The sequence below is a fragment of the Scyliorhinus canicula genome, chromosome 1 (assembly GCF_902713615.1).
Source record: "Scyliorhinus canicula chromosome 1, sScyCan1.1, whole genome shotgun sequence".
NCBI classification, from domain to species: Eukaryota; Metazoa; Chordata; class Chondrichthyes; order Carcharhiniformes; family Scyliorhinidae; genus Scyliorhinus; species Scyliorhinus canicula.
In genome coordinates this window covers 207,820,160-207,843,278 of record NC_052146.1, presented here as the reverse complement: position 1 = coordinate 207,843,278, position 23,119 = coordinate 207,820,160, and the positions used below count along the sequence as shown (strand labels likewise).

The 23,119-nt window shown below is 43.4% G+C and overlaps 1 long non-coding RNA gene across 1 annotated transcript in view; it reads left to right on the top strand.

The window, feature by feature from the left end:
• The window catches only part of LOC119971327, an 84,061-nt gene extending 61,487 nt beyond the window's left edge, over positions 1-22,574 (top strand). Inside the window, exon 3 of the long non-coding RNA XR_005461805.1 lies at positions 21,724-22,574. This is a non-coding gene — a long non-coding RNA (uncharacterized LOC119971327). The remainder of the gene's footprint in view (positions 1-21,723) is intronic.
• Positions 22,575-23,119: the final 545 nt, after the last annotated feature.

Sequence of the window (23,119 nt, the reverse complement as noted above, 5' to 3'; positions counted from 1 at the left end):
CCACTTATGTCCCATCTCTACATCTGTCACAGTTTACCCTCTGACCTTAGTTTCTCTGCTGTCTGGCCTTTCACACCTTTTATTCCCTCTGGGGACTGCCATTAGCACTCTTTCCCCTTGATTTCTGTGGCTGTAAGCATTCTTTTCCCTTGGTTTCTGTGGCTATGACTCAGCTTTCATTCTCCCACCCTACAGTATGAATGTCTCCTACTTTCTATCTTTTGCAGCTTTGACAAAGGGTTATCTGGACTCAAAATGTTAGCTCTTTCTCTCCCTACAGATGCTGCCAGACCTGCTGAGATTTCCAGCATTTTCTCTTTTGGTTTCAGATTCCAGCATCTGCAATAATTTGCTTTTATTTTATGGAGAAGTTAAGACTGTTTTCCTTAAAGAAGTTTGATAGAGGTGTCAAAATCAGGGGAGTTACAGACAGGAACGAAAGGGAAAATGCTGGAAAATCTCAGCAAGTCTGGCAGCATCTGTAGGGAGAGAAAAGAGCTAATGTTTCGAGTCCAATGACTCTTTAGGACATAGAACATAGAACGTAAGCACAGAACAGGCCCTTCGGCCCTCAATGTTGTGCCGAGCCAGATCACCCTACTGAAACCCACGAATCCACTCTATACCCATAACCCAACCACCCCCCCCCCCCTTAACCTTACTTTTTATTAGGACACTACGGGTCAATTTAGCATGGCCAATCCACCTAACCCGCACATCTTTGGACTGTGGGAGGAAACTGGAGCACTCGGAGGAAACCCACGCACACAGGGGGAGGACGTGCAGACTCCACACAGACAGTGATCCAGCCGGGAATCGAACCTGGGACCCTGGAGCTGTGAAGCATTTATGCTAACCACCATGCTACCCTGCTGCCCCAACTCTGTGTAAAAGAGGTACAGACAGATTGGATAGAGAGAACCCCTTCCCACTCACAAAAGTATCGAGCGGGAGAGGGCACAGATTTAAAGTAATTGGGAAAATAAACAAAATGGAATGAGGAAAATCTTTTGCACTCATCAAATGGTTAGGATCTGGAATGCACTGCCTGAGTGTGTGATGGGGGCAAGTTCAATTGAAGCTTCAAAAGGGAATTAGGCCATTATGGGCAGAGTTACAGGAAGAAGGCAGAGGAATGGCACTCGGTGGGTTGCTCTTTTGGAGAACCAGTGCAGACGCAATGGGCTGAATGGACTCCTTCAGTGCTGTTACAATGTAGTCCCTGATTGCTGTGCAGTGACCCCTGCTGTATTATCATGAACGGACCTTGAACTCACTCAAAACCCATTCATTTACACAGAGTTACAATTGAGCCCAAGTGAGGCGGGAATGAAGTTTGACATCCTAATCTCATGATCAAAAAGCTTTTGACATGATGGTCCCTTGAGAAACGTATTGGAAGATGCTGAGCATCCAGGACGAAACCTTCAGGAAAAGAAGGGGAGCAAAAGAGATAAAGCATATTATTTATAATTTCTTTGCCGATAGTGAAACCACAAATTATCCTCAACATATTTCCTGCTGCTACATGTGTCTTGTTTGGCTCCTAGAGACAGCATTAACTACACATTAAAAAAGGCATTTTTAACTTCAACGGTGGTAAACCTAATTATGTATTGAATTACAAAGCAGTAACATAATCAAAGGGTATTCATGAAATCATAAGCCACAAAGCGATTGATACTGTTATTGGGACTCAGATATGGTGCTCACTGCTTTCAAATACTCCAGGCATAATATGTGCATTTTCCTTTGTATCACATGCATTTTCACATTTGTGTTTCCAGCAAGATCAAGGTCTAATGTTTGCCCACAAAAGTCAAGTGTGCTATTTACATTGCTATTTCTCCATTAGCCCTGCTATTGTTGAAGTTTGGAACATACAGAAGCTTATTTACGTTATGTGAACCACCATATTTGAGGACCTCAATTTTGATCCTCCCCTGTATGGTCAACGTTCCACCAGGTGGGACAACTGTTGACCCTTCAGAAAGACGCTTACATAAAAAAAATGCTAATGATTTTCCTAAGGCCACAGTTGTTTTTCTTGCTAACTCTTATTCTCTCCATACTTCCACCCACAATTGCCTCGCCTCCAAACACACTGTTAATCAACTTCTGACCTGGCAGTTTGTCCATGCTTATTGTTGGAACTCCACATCCTAAACATTCACTTCCTCCACCATCGACGCACAGCGGCAGCCGTGTGCACCATCTACAATATGCACTGCAGCAAACACACCGACATCTTCCAAACTCTCAACCTCTGCTGTATCACCATGAACAGATCACAAGCTCGTTCCAAACTCATTCGTTTGCACAGAGTTAAAATTGGGCAAGGCCAGACACATGGGAACACCAACACCTGCAAGTTCCCCTGCAAAATACACACATCCTGACTTGGAACTATATCGCCGTTCCTTCACTGTCGCTGGGCCAAATTCCTGGAGCACCCTCCCGAACAGCACTGTGGATGTATCTGCACCACATGGGCTGCAGTGGTTCAAGAAGGTGACTCACCACCCACCTTCTCAAGGGCAATTAAGGATCAACAATAAATGTTGACCTTCCCAATTATGCCTATATCCCATGCATGAATAGGGAGCCGGGTTCAATTCCAACCTTAGGTGTCTGTCTGTGTGGAGTTTATACCTTCTCCCTGTCTGCATGGGTTTCCTCCGGGTGCTCCAGTTTCCTTCCACAGTCCAAAGATGTGCAGGTTAGGTGGATTGGCCATGCTAAATTTCCCCTTAGTGTCCAAAGATATGCAGGTTAGGTGGGGTTATTGGGATAGGGTGGGGAGCTGGCTTGGGTGGAGTGCTCTTTCAGAGAGTTGGTGCAGACATGATGGACCGAATGGCCTCTTTCTGCACTGTCAGATTCTATGATTCTAATAAAACATTTGGGATTCACACTGCTATTATCTGGCAGCTGGCTGGCGTGAAATTCCCTTCCACTCACTAGATACTAGTCAAAAAGATCCCCCATCTTTATCGAAACAGGTGATTAGAAAATATGTGGAAATGTAGATAATCTGATGAAAAGAAGGTTGTTCTGAGCACATGGTTATATTGTCAGCTCAGGGCTGCTTGGAGGTGACATGCACCAGTGCAGAAAAAGCTACTCATTGACTCATAATTAGGAATCTGTTTACTTGCTCCATCTGAGTGAGCCTAGTTCCTGCAGAACACTTTAAACTGGCTAATATAATCCTACTCAGATAACACCTCCACAGATAATTAACCTATTTAAGGCCTGTGAGCACAGATCATGAGATTAGGTAGAAGTGAGAATGTGATGTCTGATATCGTGGTTTAGATAGGAAAGAGAGATGTGACTTTTGGAGGATTGGTTGTGAAAACCAGCAACTCAGGCAGGCAGTAAAACAAATTAAAGCACTGAGACATATGAATCAGGACGTGACTTATAAATCAAAGGATGTTAAAGGATGTTAATGTTAAGGATAATGACGAAGTACTTACAGGAGAAAAACAGGTCACTCAGCTCTATGGATCCATGCTTCACGCGAGCCTATTCATCTCACCCTCTCAGCATAACCTTCCATTTCTTTCACCGTCCTCTCTATTTCCAGCTTCCCCTTGAATATGTTATTCTGCTCAACTATTTCTTGTGCTGGCAGGTTTTATATCCCCCACCTCTCGCTGGGTAAGGAAGCTTCTCTTAAATTCCCTTTTGGATTTACTGGGAATTATCTTGCATCTATGGCCCCTAGTTCTGGTCTCACCCACAAATGGAAACATTTTCTTAACACTTACTGAATCAAACCCTTTCATATTCTTTTTTTTTTAAATTTAGATTATCCAATTATTTTTTCCAATTAAGGGGGCAATTTTAGTGTGGCCAATCCACCTACTCTGCACATTTTTGGGGTTGTGGGGGCGAAACCCACGCAGACACGGGGAGAATGTGCAAACTCCACACGGACAGTGACCCAGAGCAGGGATCGAACCTGGGACCTCAGCGCCGTGAGGTAGCTGTGCTAACCACTAGGCCACCGTGCTGCCCAAACCCTTTCATATTCTTGAAGATCTTTGTCACATCATCCATCAATCTTCTCTTGTGCCAGAGAAAAGAGTCCCAGCCTGTTAAATCTTTTTGGGTATAACCTCTCAAGTCTCGCACCATGCTCCTGAATCTTTTTTGCACTTTCTCAGTGCCACTATACCTGAAGCAATGTGTCCAGTTTTGTTTTCTGTATTACACGATTGAAAGATGTTGAATTATTGAAAGGAGTCCAATGAGAGTTACTGATTCCTAAATGTTGAAGACTGCTTACAGGGAAAGAGTTTGGGGGCTAAATTTGATGGTCCCAAAATGGGTGCAGGAGTTGCAATGCGTAACAAACTCATGTCTGTTGACTGCAATGCAGACAGCACACCAGCTTCATGCCGCCTGCAGTGTTACATGATTCCAGCAATCAGCTAGAGTTAACCATGCCATTAGTTGGCTGGATCCCTTACGAAAAGAGATATCAGATTTATGAACATCACAAAAGCTAGCCTGCACCGTTGAAATGTACTCTTAGAGGGAAAGTGTACTCTGGCTGGAGCAGGTCCCACCAGTCCTGCAGGGGTGAATCTGATCAATGAAACATTGAATATTGGCACAACATTAATGGTTCCTCCTCATGCATTGGCTCCTCAGCTCTTACCCTATAACTGGCAGCATTACGCAGGCTGTGCAGCATGCAAACTGACACCCATTCAACCTGGACACCCATCCTGTCAAATACGCAAGGGGCCTCAAGCAGCGGCAGGCATTGGTTTCAGCACATCAACTATCTGCCTCTATCATATTGCTGGGTGAAAAGACTTCTCCTCAACGCCCCTCTAAACAGGGAAAATCTGTTCTACTGTGGGGTGGAAGGATCAAGAACGATGGGGGCGGTGGGGGGGGGCACAGATTTAAGGTGATTGGTGAAAGACACAATGGAGAAATGTGAAGAAACTTTTTCACGCAGCACTTAAGTTAGGATCTGGGGGCAGCACGGTGGCCTCGTGGTTAGCACAACCGCCTCACGGCGCTGAGGTCCCCAGGTTCGATCCCGGTTCTGGGTCACTGTCCGTGTGGAGTTTGCACATTCTCCCCGTGTTTGCGTGGGTTTCACCCCCACAACCCAAAGATGTGCAGAGTAGGTGGATTGGCCACGCTAAATTGCCCCTTAATTGGAAAAAATAATTGGGTAATCTAAATTTATAAATAAAAATTTTTTTAAAAGTTAGGATCTGGAATGCACGTGCCTGATGGTGTGCTGGACGCAGGTACAATCGAGGAATGTCAAGAGGGAATTGGATTATTATCTAAAAAGGAAAATAGGCTCGACTGCAGGGAGAAGACAAGTGAATAGCTCTCGGTGTTTTGCTCATTTAGAGATCTGATGCCAGACACGATGGGCTGCATAGTCTCCTTCTTTGTTGTAACAATTCTGTGATTCCAATCCTTCCACCATTCAATTTAAGTGACGTCCCTGATCATTGACCCCCTCCTACCTTCCTATCTCCCGAATGTGATTTTACAGAATCCTATCAAATGCATATATGCTACTCACTTCAATACTCATTATGGGAACGAGGTCCACATTCTCACCACTCTTTGGCTAAAGAAATATTTCCTGAATTCCCCATTGGTTTTATTAAGGATTCTCTTAGATTGATGAGTACTGGTTCTGTTCCCTCCCGCAAGTGGAAACATCTTCTACCCTGTCAAAGTTGTTTTTAGAAACTTGACGGCCTCTAGCAAACATTTTAATACTGCATTCTGAAAATATGTTTTCTGTTCAAGCAAACCGCCATTGCAGTTAACATCACAAGCATTGTATATGAAAAAAGATACAATACAAACAGATCTGTAAAAACCCCAGCATAACTTATGAAGGCAATGACATGCCTCGCATAAGTCAAGTGAGTGCATGTTGCCTGCATAAGAATTTATGTAGCAATTTTCTGGAGACAGGCCTCGCGGCACTGCATTTCCAAACAAACATTATAAAGATTTCCTAACTCCACCTAAACAACTCCCTCAGAACCACAGGTATCGCTGATACAAAAGGACAGTCAACAAGTAGAGAAAACTGTGCTTCTCTGCGAGGATAAACACAATCGCAGCTGGTTTTAAAATTCATTTCACGTTAATCCCGAATAGAAAACTGTTAGACAGGCAAACCTTGCGAAGTTACTATTGTAGTTCTGCAGTGTTCAGACTGGAAATCCCACCCAAGTTCCTTTTCCCCACTGAGTCTCCTGGCAAAAATTATGTTTTTGGCCTGATTTTGACTATTGACAGTCTAAAAGGAGATTAATTGAAGTTGTGTGAACACGCAATCATGTCTTTCCATGAGATTTAGTGATAACCGAGAGTACAATTCCCATAATATACTTTAGTATTGTATTTTGTCATTTGTTTACACAATCTCATAGCCACTGTTGCTGTGACATACAAAGAGGTCTGGATTTCACTGTTGCTGTCGCTGAACTGGCAGGAATCTTTCACTTGCTCGAAATTTCTTTCTTCTGTTGCTATTCATACTTTAATTTTAATTTTCTTTTCTTAACAATCTTTCAAATCCAACCAATAGCAGTCGAGAAGCAGCTGGGAGCTCACCTCGGTTAAAACCAATGTGCACTCGCTAATCGTTCTCGGGACTATTCTATTTGAAATTAAAATGCGGTTGGTCGCTGACTGTTTGTCTGAGCTGTTTTCATTTTCGCAAATGTTAGCATTAATTAAGAAAACCTGAGGAAGTCAATTGGCGTTTGCAGGCGGAGGGATGGTGCAGGAGTGTGTGGCAATCTCCAGCCACAAGTTATTTAATGCGGAGGACTAAACGTTCTCAGTTGGATGGAATTTTCCATGCTTTCATGAGAAATGAAGGAATCTTATTTCGCATTAGGGAACTTGACTCTCTGAACTCTACTCAGATTGACAGTGGATTTCTCAGATAATAAATCATGGTTTCCCGGTGGTGTCATGGCATCCCTGGCTGGGGCCCTGTAGAGATGCAGACACTTACTTATTCAACGGCGTTGGGACACAACTCTGCGGGATGTACTCTGTACATATTCTAGGCTACAGACTAAATGCAACAAGAGCTAGAAAGCCGTAGGAATCTGCACAGGGCCCTTTGAGTAACTGCAACTTTCCAGCTGGGAATGGGACACTTTTCCACCTCATTGACATTTGCTTCACTTAAAAGGAAGAGGTTGATTAGCAAGAGATAGGACTGTTCCTGTCACTTAAGCCAATACGGTCTTTGTTCTTTCCCTGAAAAGTCTGCAAGCCAAATCAAAACAAAAATCACTTGCTTCAGAAATTTATATTTTCATAAACACACTGCAGATAAACATAGCAATTTTGAAGCACAAAGGTTTTTTTTCACAGTCTATCATGTTAGAAAAATTACAAGGCTTTTTGAAGTGTCTTGTTGCCTTCACAATTACACGTATGAGATAGGGGGGGAGAAAATAACATTTACTTTAATCTGAAAGTAGCTAGTGGGTTAACCTGGACACACTTTCTGTGCCTGTATTGAGAAAGCACAATTAAAGCAGACACTTTGCCTTTGTAGAAAGTGAAAATCTGGCACACAACAAATCAGAAACAAAGCTATGATAGGTGGAGTTATAGGTGTGGCTGGAAGGACTGACAGATAAGCATGTAATTTTTTGATTTACGCGCACTTCTGGCACATCCCATCATATTCTGTGCTGAGCACAGGGAGTGATCATTCTAAACCATTTCCTGACTTTTATGTCCATTCCCAGGTGGAAATGAACTAGATTGTGATCCTAGCAATGATGGTACTCCTTTCCTTTTCTCAGGATGTCCCAAAGTGCTTTACAGCCAATTAGGTACTTTTTGAAGTGGCGGCTAAATTGCGCACAGCAAGCTCCCACAAACAGCAATGTGAGGAGGCACTGTTTTAAAATAGGGGCCGCCCTTTTCGGACACAGATGAGAAGAATTCCTTTCTCTCAGATGGTTGTATGACTTTGGAACTCACATTTTCAGAAGGTGGTGGAGTCTGAGGGGTCACTGAATATTTTAAGGTGGAGGTAGATAGATTCTTGTTAGGCAAGGGAATCAAACTTTATCGGGGGAGATGGGAATGTGGAATTCAAAACTGATCGGCCATAATCTGTTGTTGAATGGAGGAGCAGGCTCGAGGGGTCAACTGGCCTACTTCTGCTCCTATTTCAAATGTTCGTAGAACAGCTGGATAATTTGTTTCAGCAGACAATTAGGGATGAACAATGAATGCTGGCCTTGTCAGTAATGCTCACATTCCGTGAACAATCAGAAAAAAAGATAGATACTGCCCTCCTATTAATACCTCGACTAATATCTCCACACGGCAATCTGAGAAATCTCTTACTGGTCCTTTAGGGAAACATTCAACCTCAATGTGCCCATTTTACCAGAGCAACTGAGGGCCAATTTTGGGGACACAACCTATGCCCAAAGAATGTCTTCAAAACGGCCAACCCACTTTTGGGTCAGGTCATTTGTCAATGGACACTGGTTGCTGTTTAAAACAGACATTTTGCTTTGCATGTACACAAATAAGGGTCCTGGTACCTGTTTCCGTTCCCATTATAAAATTGGACATTGGTGGGAAGAACACAGCCTATGGTCTATCAAAGGTCACCACCAAAAGGCTTGCTCATTAAAAAAAAATCACATTGACCCTGTGAAGCCAATGGCAGAAAGAGTGCCGCTCTCCCCCCCCCACCCCAATTCTACAGAAACTGTATCAGCTTAAAGTGGGCAAAGTGCCCGAAGGGGCCTCAACAGCTGGCCAAAATTATGTTAACCAGACTGGAGGCCCAACCTCGGTCTGGCTTCAGGCTTCCTTGTTAGGACATGCACTTCACGGCCTGAAAATAGACTATAAGCCTAAAGGTATTTGCCAACAGTAATTTTTAAGGCCATATATTTAAAAGGGATATTTTTGAACAGTCAAAAAAACGTATTACTTTATGACAACCAAGGAAAGGAAAAAGAATTGAGGCCACAATTACCGGTTACGAATCTGTTACATTTCATGTAATTATGACAGTCATGAACATCTAACAGTCCCTGAATTATTAGGCAAATCATGTTGTTAAGTAACTGATAATTGTTATAATAACCACACCATGACGTCAATATTAAGCTATCAATCGTGGCTTCTGTTCGCACAGAATTATTCATGTGATCATTATAATTTCCCCAAGTAAAGTAAAACTGTAACCATTCTGCTGGAACATTCTCACCATGGGCGATCCAATATCCTCAGGGGAAACAGTCCTCCCAATTGATTCTTTATTGGATTAACACAGCTTCTTTGCAACATTACAATTACCCATTTTCTGATCAATCCTGGGAATGTATCATTGCTGATCAGCAGTATTAAGCTATGGTGTCTTCACATTTTATGAATTAATAACAATGCTTAATCTCCCATCACCAACATTCTGTTTACAAAAAAGTGGTTACGTGTGTCAAGGCCAAATGTGAGGTTTCATGTTTAAGATTTAATTTTATACTTTGTTAATTACAATTCATGTCCTTTCTCACATCAAGGTACTTTTAAGTAAAACCAACTCCTCAGGTCAAGGTTAACAAATGATCATAGATTATCATAGAATTTACAGTGCAGAAGGAGGCCATTCGGCCCATCGAGTCTGCACCGGCTCTTGGAAAGAGCACCCTACCCAAGGTCAACACCTCCACCCTATCCCCATAACCCAGTAACCCCACCCAACACTAAGGGCAATTTTGGACACTAAGGGCTATCATGGCCAATCCACCTAACCTGCACATCTTTGGACTGTGGGAGGAAACCGGAGCACCCGGAGGAAACCCACGCACACACGGGGAGGATGTGCAGACTCCGCACAGACAGTGACCCAAGCCGGAATCAACCCTGGGACCCTGGAGCTGTGAAGCAATTCTGCTATCCACAATGCTACCGTGCTGCCCACTAAGTGGGCATTCAAATGTTATTTTGTGTTATGGTGTAGTTCATTTCCTAATGAGAAGACGAGTGGTCTGTTTGATCAGTAACAAACCTCGCAGTATTCATACAGAGTATTAGAAAGAAAATGGGGCTATTTGTCCTTTTGAGCCTTGATGTGAAAGCATTCAAGAGAACATTATGCTGGGAATATGTATACTGCTAAAACGAACATTTCTAAAGGGCAGACCCACCATCAGTGGGTAACTAAAGAAGTTAAGGAATGGGCGGCACGGTGGCACAGTGGTTAGCATTGCTGCCTACGGCGCTGAGGACCCGGGTTCGAATCCCGGCCCTGGGTCACTGTCCGTGAGGAGTTTGCACATTCTCCCTGTGTCTGCGTGGGTTTCACCCCCACAACCCAAAGATGTGCAGGATAGGTGGATTGGCTACGCTAAATTGCCCCTTAATTGGAAAAAAATAATTGGGTACTCTAAATTTATAAAAAAAAAAAAAAAAGAAGTTAAGGAAAGCATCAGTCTTAAGGAAAAAGCATATGACTGTGCAAAGATGAGTGACAGGTCAGTTGATTGGTTAGAATAAAAAGAACAGCAGAGAACGACGAAAAGGTGAACCGGGAGAAATAAATTTGAGTACGCGAGGAAGCTAGCTAGGAATGGAAAAACAGATACCAAGAGTTTCTACAGGTATCTAACAAGAAAAGAGTAAGTAAAGTGAATGGTGGTCCTTTAGAGCAGTGATGTGCAACCTAGGCTAGTGATTGGACCGCATGGTAACACGGTGGCACAGTGGTTAGCACTGCTGCCTCACAGCACCAGGGACACAAGCTCAATTCTGATCTTGGGTGACTGTGTGGAGTTTGCATATTCTCCCCGTGTCTGCTTGGGTTTCCATCGGATGCTCCGGTTTCCTCCCACAGTCCAAAAATGTGCAGGTTAGGTGGGGTAGGGTGGCACGGTTACGCAGCGGTTAGCACTGATGCCTCATGGCGGTGAAGACCCGGGTTCAATCCCGGCCTGGGTCACTGTCCATGTGGAGTTTGCACATTCGCATCATGTCTGTGTGGGTCTCACCCCCACAATCCAAAAGAGATGGATAGATGGATTGGCCACGCTAATTGCCCCTTAATTGGAAAAAAAAGAATTGGGTACAGCAATTTTTTAAAAATAAGGCTAGGTGGGTTACAGAGATACGGTGGGGATGTGGGCCTGGGTAGGGTACTCTTTCAGAGGGCCAGTGCAGTTTCGATAAGCCTCCTTCTGCACTGTAGAGATTCTATGACTGACCACCTTTCATCTCAGTGGGTCGTAAGATTGAAATCAGGTTTGTTCAGTAAACATGACCCGACAAATAAGATTGAATAAATTTAATACATGCCGAATATTTAATAACGAATTATAGAAAATAAGATTGAATTTATAAATTATTAGAACTGTCATCGACTTCAACTGGCAAAAACAAAAGAAAAATGTAGACTTGGGACGCAGAGGGAGAGCACGGCTCTCACAGTCAATGTTGTGTAAAATCAGCAGGCACCTCACTTCACTTACAGTCATTTATGTTCGAATCACTTTGCTCAAAAAAAAACTACGCGGACGTAAATCAGTGGAATATGGCAACCTGGCGCGCGGACAGCATAAAAAATGTCTCGTGGGTCATACTCAGAACCCAGGTGGGTAGCATGTGGCCCCCAGGCTGTAGGTTTCCCATCACTGCTCGAGAAAGTGAGAATGGAGTTAACAGTAGATAATAAGGAGATGGCAGATGATGCAAACAAATATCTTGCTTCTGTCTTCACGAGAGAGGATAGAAGAAACATTCCAGTAATAGCTGTAAATTCGGAGGCCGAGTGGAGAGAGGAACATGGTGAAATTGCAATCACTAGGGAAGCCTTACTGAGCAAAAAGATGGAGCTGCAGCCTGACAATCCTGATGGACTTCATCCTAGAGTCTTAAAAGAGGTGGCAAATAAAATAGTAGATGCTTTGCAGTTAATTTTCTAAATGCCATTAGATTCTGCCTAGAAAGGTTCAATCCTCTAAAGTAGCAAACATCCCTTCGATTCAAGAAGAGAGGGAGTCAAAAAACTGCGATCTATAGGCCAGTTAGCTTGACCTCTGTTGTGGGTAAGGTGTTTAAATTGATCATTAAAAAGCTCATAATTGAGCACTAAGACAAGCTCAAGAACATTGGGAAGAGTCAGCATGGTTTTATGAAAGGCAAATCATCTTTAACCAATTTACTAGAGTTCTTTGAAGGTGTAACATGTGCTGTGGATAGTGGGGAGCCTGTAAATGTACTCTACTTGGATTTCCAGAAGGCATTTGATAAGGTGCCATATCAAACGTTACTGTAAAAAATAAAAGTTCATGATGTCAGGGATAACGTATGAGCACAGATTGATGATTGGCTAGGCTGGCAAAAAACATGCATAATTGGGACATAGAAAATGTGGCAGCCAATTTGATCACAATAGCTTCTCACTCCCAGCAATGAAATAAAAAACGAGATCATCTGTTTTAGATTGCGGTTGGGGGTTGAATGTTGGCCAGAAGTCTGGGAGAACTGCCCTGCACCTCTTTGGATAGTGCCTTAGGATGGTGTACATCCAGTGTACAAGGCAGATAGGACATTGGTTGAACATCTCATTGGAAAGAAGGTGCCTCTGACAGTGCAGATACGAGAGTGCGGTCCACTAAGCCACAGGTAAAAAGTTAGGAAAAGTTAATATTTTAATTAAGCAATTAAATTATTATTAATCTGACTAAATTTAGTTACTTCATCACATGGACTGCAGTAGTGCTACAACTCATTCCCAGCTTCTCAGATTAGGAAGGACCCAGTTTAACTCCCTCTAGTCACTATGCTGAGTTTGAAAGCCTCACATGTGACAGTGTCAAATATTAAAGTCCACCTTTTAAAACAAATTTAGAGTACCCAATTCATTTTTTCCAATTAAGGGGCAATTTAGTGTGACCAATCTACCTACCCTACACATCTTTGGGTTGTGGGGGAGAAATCGACGCAGACACGGGGAGAATGTGCAAACTCCCCACTGACAGTGACCCAGAGCGGGGATCGAACCTGGGACCTCGGCGCCATGAATCAAAGTCTACCATGGTGGTCCAAGCTCAAGTGGGCGGCATGGTAGCACAGTGGTTAGCACTGTTGCTTCACAGCTCCAGGGTCCCAGGTTCGATTCAGGCTTGGGTCACTGTCTGTGCTGAGTCTGCGCGTTCTCCCCGTGCCTGCATGAGTTTCCACCAGATGCTCCACTTTCCTCCCACAAGTGCCGAAAGACGTGCTTGTTAGTTGAATTGGACATTCTGGGCGAAATTCTCCCAAAATGGGAGAAATCGTCAAACTGCCGTAAAACCCGGGCGGGTTTTACGGCATCGCGCCCCTTCCCGACGGGGGACCGATTCTGGTCCCCCGTCGGGGCTAGCAGCCCGACGTCGGAGGCTCCGACAAGTCGGGCTTAACGAAAATCGTTAAACCCGCTTGTCGGACTTAGCGCCGGCTGACGCGTCATATGACGTCAGCCGCGCATGCGCAGGTGGGAAGACTTCCCACCTGCGCATGCGCGGGTGACGTCATCGCGTTTTTTGCGCGAAACCCGCGCATGCGCGGTCCGGGTTGCCCCTCAGCCGCCCCGCGTATTGATACTGCGGGGCGGCGGAAGGACAAATAGTGCGCGGGCATCGGGCCCGCTGCCCGCGATCGGTGGGCACCGATCGCGGGCCCATGGCACCCTTGGCACGGCCGTGGTACTGCCGTGCCAATCGGTGCCATGGTTATTTTTTTCCAGGTGGTCACGACGTTTTTACGAACGGCAGGACCAGGTGTGTTTGCCGTTCGTAAAAAGGTCGTAAAGGGCTGGGACTTCGGCCCTTCTAACAGCTGTGAATCGCTGCCGGCCGTAAAAAAACGGCGGCAGCGATTCGTGTCGGGATTTCGGCGGGGGGGGGGGAGAATAGCGGGAGGGCGCCAAAAAAGTCGGGAAGGCCCTCCCCCTATTCTCCCAGCCGTCGTGGGGGGGGGGGGGAGAATTTCGCCCTCTGAATTCTCCCTCCGTGTAACCAAACAGGTGCCGGAATGTGGCGACTTAGTGATTTTCACAGTAACTTCATAGCAGCGTTAATGTAAGCCTACTTGTGACACTAATAAAGATTATTATGATCATTTAGTGGATGTATGTAATTCAGCTTGCTAGTCAAGTACGGGGTGGCATGATGGCACAGTGGTTAGCACTGCTGCTTACAGCACCAGGGACCTGTGTTGGATCCCAATCTGAGGTCACTGTCTGTGTTGAGTTTGCACATTCTCCCCGTGTCTGTGTGGGTTTCACCCCCACAAGCCAAAGATGTGCCTGGTAGGTGGATTGGCCACGCTAAATTGCCCTTTAATTGGGCACTTTAAATTTAAAAACAAAATAATGTTTACGCCGGGGGGGGGGGGGGGGGGGGGGGAGGGGGGGGGGGGGGGGGGGTGTCAGTACATATGCCAACATTTGGTTAATTTAAATCATTATTCATAATTTTTAAATCATCTTTTTCATTCCAAGTTTTCGAGAAAATTTTACTGATAGGATATTTTAATGTATAAAACAAAAGGCTCAAAACAAAGCAAATAATTTTTTAAAATATACCTTCTTTGTGGGCAGCACAGTAGCATAGTGGTTATCACAGTTGCTTCACAGCTCCAGGGCCCCAGGTTCAATTCCCAGCTTGGGTCAGTGTCCGTGCAGAGTCCGCACGTTCTCCCATGTCTGGGTGGGTTTCCTCCGGGTGCTCCGGTTTCCTTCCACAGTCCAAAAATGTGCGGGATTGGCCATGCTCAATTGTCGTTTGTGTCCAAAAAGGTTAAATGGGGTTACTGAGTTACGGGGATAGGGTGGAGGCGTGGGCTTGAGTTGGGTGCTCTTTCCAAGGGCCAGTGCAGACTCAATGGGCTGAGTACTCCTTCTGCACTGTAAATTCTATGATTCTATGAACACAGTGGTTACGCACATATGACCATTTCGCTTATTGCTGTTGGTTGGATTTATAATTGTGTTATAAGAAAAGAAAGTTGTCTGACCCCATTGAATTAACAAAAACCTTTTTCTGCTGTCAGTTTGTCCCCATATGTACTGTTGGGGGTAGGGCACGTTAAGAAACCTTGTAGGGGAGAAGCACATCTCTCTTAGTGGTACATCAGTGGATGACATCTTGGCAAATGAATACTGCAGCTTGCGGCTATGTGTAAAATAAGACATCAGTACAACTTTTCGTGGGAAGGCCTTCGAATGTGATTGAAATCTACCAGTGCTTGGGTAACAGTCTGCTGACCCTACCTCAAACATTTGGATCTAAAACAAGCTGCGGTTCTCTTCTTCCCGAGGGATAACAGGGTTGCCTTTTGCGAACAGATTCTTTTCACCTCTGTTGACCTCATTAGTGTCTTTGCTCTGTATTTAAAGATGACAAACTATTACCATAAGAGGGGAACTTAAATTGCCTAAAGCTAAGAAGCAAGTAAAGCTTTAAAGCACATTACATAATTACTTTACAATTCATTACGTCCTGTCAGAGGTCCAATCACTAATTTAGTCTCACTTACACCCTTATTCAAACATGCTACGCAATTGTCAAAGTTAATGATGAATGCTGAATAGTCACACATGTCTTACAAAATTATAGCACAGAATGAGGCAATTCACGCCAGCGGAATTGTGCCAGTTCTTTGCTACAGTATCCTGACGCTAATCCCAATGCCTCCTTCCACAGCATCAAGCATTTATCTCTACTTCAAACTTTTATCCAGATTGTCCTTAGAAGATACAGTGATCTCTTCTTCAACCATTCCCCGAGGCAACGCATTTTATGCTCAACAAACCCTCAGTATAATGAGATTTCTCCCAACCCCTCTCCAAATGCTCATTGTGATCATTTTCAAATTGATGGCTGCTTATCATTAACTCCCAAACCACCGGACACAGACTTTCCCTGGTCACACAATGAAATCTCTTCAACATTTCATCATCCACCCTATGAAATACCCTCTTAGCCTCATGTGGTCTCCTTCCATTACAATATATACTGGATGAATATAGCCTTGGCAAATATACAGGGCCTTGATGTGTTGGGTATGCTGGGTCTGTGATGACTGCGTTTACCAGAGCAGTGAGAGAGGCAGGCTGCCAACACTTGTAGAAGTACAACTCTATTTTATTTAACTATGAGCTGTTAAACATACTTGCACTGTGGGTCGTCACTATGTTAGGTTGACTGAAGACCTATAGCTAACCTAACCAAACTATACTGCTAGCACATGGCAGATGTTCGTGCTACTGATTATGGGCTCTGGCTGTCTCAGAGGCTGCATCCCGAATGAGCGGGAAAACTAGTGCCCTCTGGCTTTATAGTGATCGTGCCCTGTCTGGTGATTGGCTGCTGTGTTCTGTGTGTTGATTGGTCTTTCAGTGTGTCAGTCAGTGTGTGTTGATGCACCATCATATACTTGTGTGTATATTATGCCAGGCCTAACTTTCCAATGTCTCGGCGTGACATTGACAAGTCTTTGAAACGTCTGGAGAGATAGTGTAAAACCATTTATCCAGGGGTTCCACTTATCTTCCTACAGCTGGAAATTGTTAAAAATCTCGACAGAAAGTCAGAGGCAGAATTTTGAGAGACGCGCGAACAAAGAGACAGAAAGCTTTCTCATTATAACATCCCGTGACAATGCCATCTGGATCCTCAAAAGAAGCTTTACCCTGCCAGGCAGCTTTCTGCATGATGCCAATCCTTACGCGGGTTTTGAAGCATTTATTGCAGGCTCGTGATTTCATTTATCGAAAAAAGTATGGAAAATAATTGAGCATTATTTGTGGGATCACACATTTTCACTTGAAGAATGAAAAAATTGACGTAGAAAAGATCATTTCGAGTTTATTACCATCAGAAGCACAATTTAGTGTGAGTAATCTCTGAATAAATGTTGAAGTGCTAGGCTCTTTCTGAATATTGGTGTCAAAGCAAAGTGGACTGTCCATTCTTTGTCTGCCTACCTCCTACATTTCTCAGTACAAAAAGAACACCTTTTGGACCTGTTTCAATACAAATAACACTACTGTTAAAATCATGACATAATTTGATTCACTCCACGCAATGCCAAGAAATGGCTGAATGCACTGGATACTGCAAACGCTATGGGTCCTGACAACATTGCAAGCAATGGTGCTGAAGACTTGTGCTCCAGAACTTGCCAGCCCCAGCCAAGCTGTTCCACCACAGCTACAATACTGACATCTACTCAGGACTATGGTTATTCCCCACATATGTCCTGTACACTTAAAGCAGGACACATCCAATCCTGCAAATTACCGCCCCATCAGTCTACTCTCAATCATCAGTAAAGTGATGGAAGGGGTTGTCAATACAACTATCAAGTGGAACTTACTCAGCAATAACCTGCTCACAGATGCTCAATTTGGTTTCCGTCAAGGTCACCCAGCTCCTTACCACATTGCAATCTTGAACCACATATGAGAAAAAGAGCTGAACTCAAGAGGTTAGGTCAGAGTGACTGCCCTTGACATCAAGGCAGCATTTGATCGCTTTTGGCATCAAGAGGATCTAGAAAATTTGGGGCAGCACGGTAGCATTGTGGATAGCACAATCGCTTCACAGCTCCAGGGTCCCAGGTTCGATTCCGGCTTGGGTCACTGTCTGTGCGGAGTCTGCACATCCTCCCCGTGTGTGCGTGGGTTTCCTCCGGGTGCTCCGGTTTTCTCCCACAGTCCAAAGATGTGCAGGTTAGGTGGATTGGCCATGATAAATTGCCCTTAGTGTCCAAAATTGCCCTTAGTGTTGGGTGGGGTTACTGGGTTGAGGATAGGGTGGAGGTGTTAACCTTGGGTAGGGTGCTCTTTCCAGGAGATGTTGCAGACTCGATGGGCCGAATGGCCTCCTTCTGCACTGTAAATTCTATGTATAGGTTCAATAGCCATTGTCAGTGATGTCTATCTATCTATGTAAAATTGGTGTCAATGGAAATCAGGGGGGAAACTCTCCACAGGTTGGAGTGATACCCAGCACAGAGGTAGATGTTTGTGATTAGAGATCAACCATCTCAGTCCCTACACATTGCTGCAGGAGTTCCTCAGTGTGGTGTCCAAGGCCCAACCATTTTCAGCTGCTTCATCGATGATCTTCATAATCAGAAGTGGAGATGTTATAGAGGGCAGCACAGTAGCACAGTGGTTAGCACTGTTGCTTCACTGTGCCAGGGTCTCATGCTCGATTCCCACTTGGGTCACTATCTGTGCAGAGTCTGCACGTTCTCTCCGTGTCTGTGTTGGTTTCCTCCGGATGCTCCGATTTCCTCCCACAAGTTCCAAAAGACATTCTTGTTAGGTAAATTAGACATTCTGAATTCCCCTCTGTGTACCCAAACAGGCGCCGGAATGTGGTGACTAGGGGCTATTCACAATAACTTCATTGCAGTGTTAATGTAAGCCTACTTGCAACAATAAAAAAGATTATTATAAAAAAAGAAGTGGAGATGTTGGCTGATGACTGCACAATGCTCAGCACATTCACGCCTCATCAGATACTGAAGCAGTCCATGTCCAAATGCAGCAAGACCTGGACAATATTCAGGATTGGGCTGATAAGTGGCAACCTACATACATGCCATGCAAGTGCCAGGCAATGACCATCTCCAACAAGAGAAAATCTAACCATCGCCCCCTAGACGTTCAATGGCATCACCATCACTGATCACTATCAACATCCTGGGTTACCATTGACCAGAAACTGAACTGGATTAGCCATATAAATACTCCGGCTACAGGAGCAGGTCAGAGGCTATGAATCCTGCGGCGGGTAACTCAAATCCGAACTCCCGGAAGCCTGTCCATTGTTGTGCAGCTCTGCATGTAAGACATGGTTAACATTAAAAACATCCCAGCACTCTTAAAAGTAGTGCGCTGTATGGAATGCTATGAACAAGGCACAAGTCAGGAAAATACTCTTCACTTGCCTAGATGAGTGCAGTTCCAACAACACACAAGATGCTCAACACCATACAATACAAAGAGATCCACTTTTTTTTTTTTTTTTTTATTTTTTAAATTTAGATTAGCCAATTATTTTTTCTAATTAAGGGGCAATTTAGCGTGGCCAATCCACCTACTCTGCACATTTTTGGGTTGTGGGGGCGAAACCCACGCAGACACGGGGAGAATGTGCAAACTCCACACGGACAGTGACCCAGAGCCGGGATCGAACCTGGGACCTCAGCGCCGTGAGGCGATTGTGCTAACCACTAGGCCACCGTGCTGCCCTCAAAGAGATCCACTTGATTGGCACCTCATCCACCACCTTAAACATTCATTCCCTTCACCACCGACACACCATGGCAGCAGTGTGTACCATCTACAGGATGCAGCGCAGCAAATTACCACAGTTCTTTTGGGAGCACCTTCCAAACCTGCAATCTCTACCACCTAGAAGGAAAAGGACAGCTGACATATGGTAACACCTCCACGTGCAAATTCCCCACCAAACCACACACCCATCCTGACTTGGAAATATATCACCGTTCCTTCACTGTCACTGGGTCAAAATCCTGGAATTCCCTCCCTAATAACAATGTGGAGGTGCATCCACGCCACATGGATTGCAGCGGTTCAAGAAGGCTGCTAACCAGCATCTTACGAAGGGCAATTAGGGGTGGGCAATAAGTGCTAGTCTAACCAACGGCACCCACATCCTGTGAAAGAATTTAAAAAACACAATTTCATTGTTTTACATATATGTTGTTACAGTTTAGCCTAATAGTAATAAAGTAGAGATCAACTAAATATTAGATTTGCAAGCCACCTTATCATCTTTTGTTATGATATATAAACGTTGCCTCTTTAACTTCAAATACTTCCCAATATATATAAACCAAACTCAGTGTCCACAAATGTTTTATGAAAAACAATTCTTATTGTTCACTTAATGCTATAACATAATACACTAGCATCATGTGTTCTGTGATTCCGAAAGTCCTTCCTGCTCTCCACCAGACACATATGTTAGGAATTTTGTTAAATCCAGTGAAACATTGACATTTTCCTAAGGGATAGCTTAGAGAGATAATATTGTATTTGATGATCAGTGGGCTGTTGAAATTATTGAAACAACGCTTTGCCTTTTAATGTAACACAGCCATCTGTCTGTGCCCTCGAGGTCATAGTAATAACTTAGCAAAATAACTACCTATTACAATAAAATCACCAGATCATTCTCTCTTATTTACAGATTTAAAACAAAAGAACAACTGAAGAGGTCCTCGCTGATTTTATTTTGCAATTTTAATTTACTAATAATTTCAAAACTCTAGGCTAACCATGAGAATTGTCGGAATTTGTTGAGTTGTATAAGAATGACATGAGATTGCAGCATGGTGGTGCAGTGGTTAGCACTGCTGCCTTGCACCGCTGAGGACCCTGGTTCGATCCCGGCCCCACGTCATTGTCCGTGTGGAGTTTGCACATTCACCCTGTATCTGCGTGGGTCTCATCCCCACAACCCAAAGATGTGCCTGGTAGGCCATGCTAAATTGCCCCTTAATTGGAAAAATAATTGGGTACTCTAAATTTATAAAAAAAAGAACAACATGAGATTTTACTTCAATTGATATTAAACCACGATTGTGGTATTAAAGCACATCGCACTACAGTAGGTAAACGACAAAATACACTGTAATACAGTATAATGGAATACTGGGCCTTTGCATGTAACAATGAATACTATTTACATAGCACATCACCACATCAAAATAGCTCATAGCATTCCATACAGCTCACTACTTTTAAGAGTGCTGGGATGTTTTTAATGTTAACCATGCCTTACATGCAGAGCTGTACAACAATCTGTGTATCAAAACAAATAGGCCACTGACAACTTTGTTAGTTTGTCAAGGGAAATTTCCAGGATAATGTAAGCCCACCCAGTACAAAAAAGATTTGGAGGGAACATGGGCTGCGATATCACACCAGAAAGCAGTCATCTGATTTGAGTTTGCATTCAAGTAAAAGATCTCTTTCGTTAACCGAATACGTCCAGAAGTCGATTATTGTTAAGTTTGCTGATACCTTTGAATATTAATAATGCCAAAAAGCATTTGGTTTACAAGTCCCTCTTGCCAACAACATTATTTTAGATTGTTGTTGAACACTGTCTTGAAGCATGAGAACAATTGACCAACTAATCAAGGCAGTAATGTTTAAAGGTATATACAGATACTCAAAGATCCCCACCAAATGAATGCCAATAAGCCATTTCCTTTCATAAATCTTTCCTTGTGTTCACAGATTCTCAACAGATATGAACAGCTGATAAGATTGCTGTGACAGAACATTATATACATATGTCCCCTGCTTATAATAAGTCACAAAGTGTCCTCATGCAATCCTGCACTTGTCTTTGATCAGTTCATGCAAGATTAGCTTTAGCCCCTTCCTATTGCCTATGTATGATTGCTAAATTCTGCAATGATAAGGGGTGGGAGAAAAGACATACCCAATAGAAACCTTCTCATTAAACCTCTAATCTGTTCCACTACATTCTTGGGAAGAGAATGATCCAGCATTAGAACATGCCTCAATAGGAGCAGTAATGGGACTGACAGAAACAGCTTAAGTAATTGGCTTGGTATATGGTATTGAATGTCCTAAACAAAAGATATCAATCTCTATTCCCTTTGTTCCAGAAATGAATTCATTTAGTCATGCACTTGAAGGCCTGTGGTCCCTGCGGGGAAAATGGAAGACTGCGACACAAAGGCACGGCCATCTGATGCACACAGGGAGAGCATAGAGAAAGCTGCCTGTGCCATTCCGAGAAGTTAATTACGGTTAACAAAAGCAACAGACTATGACTTGTTGATCATTACCATAATCACATTACTGCACTCTTCTGTTATCCTTAACAGTGGAAGTCCATGACTGCTTTATTCTTTCCTCGTGCAACATATTCTGCCACCTGAGCACCCTGTGTTGTAAATATAAATCATGACAGTGGTATTCTTCAGTTCCGTAATACATTTGTTGTGGAGTTGTATATATTTATATTGTTTGAGTCCAAAATCAATGTATTGCATAACATTTCGAGGGATTCATGGAAATTAGTACCAGAAATGGCTTTACATACAAATTAGGAAATAAAGGCACATCTAAATCTATGGTCATATAAAAATTAATGTTGATTTGTCTTTGTTGAACAATTTTCCTCTGCTTGTTTTACATCCATCATTCCTACATCTTTTACTGCTTTTATTTCAGTGAACTTTAAACAGAAGTGTATTTTGTAATCCTGTTGTGTACTGAAAGTATTATTGTTCTGTTCATCGCTGACTCAGAATCCAGTTAAAATAGGTCTTTCGAAAAAAAAGGACTGTCACTCAATTCAGTGTCAGGAGTTTTTTATTCAAACCAAGAGAGAAGAAGAGACTATCGTGAAGGAGGAATGTGTCTGTGAGATGGGTCAAACAGAGCTTGTGGTTTCCCCAGGAAACATTGAAAACCACTGTATTGTGATCAGCAAAGCCGCATTGTTTAATGGACTCTGAAGTTTCCAGTCTGTGCTTAGGCAATGCAGAAAGCGGAGTGCAAAGTGTCTCGCCAGCGAGATGACTTTCAGCTCATACTCAAAAGAAGAGCTTTTTTGTGGCGGACCCCGAGATTAATGAACAATCCAAACACTTATTGCAGCAACAATCAAATAAAAAGGCTTAAAGTTCATGTTCCTCATTCTGGTATTTGAAATAGAATTTTACGCTGTGCCACCCTGAGACCATTTATCTATTAGTTACCAAAAACCTAGGGGACATTTTTCTACGGAAAAAAGGAACATTTTAACTTTAAATGAAAAGAACCTTTATAGACCTTCATTTTCCAGACCAATAGATAAACAAATAACACACTTGTTGGAAGTTGTTCGCTACGCTATTTCTAAAGATAACTCACCTAAATCAAGAGGTGGCGAATACAATAACAAAGTCAGTTTCAGCTAGGTGAAGGCATTCAGCCTATCGAGCTAACCTATAACGAATATTCCATCAATGAAAGAAAGTCTTGGATTTAAATCGCGTCTTCCATGACCATCCC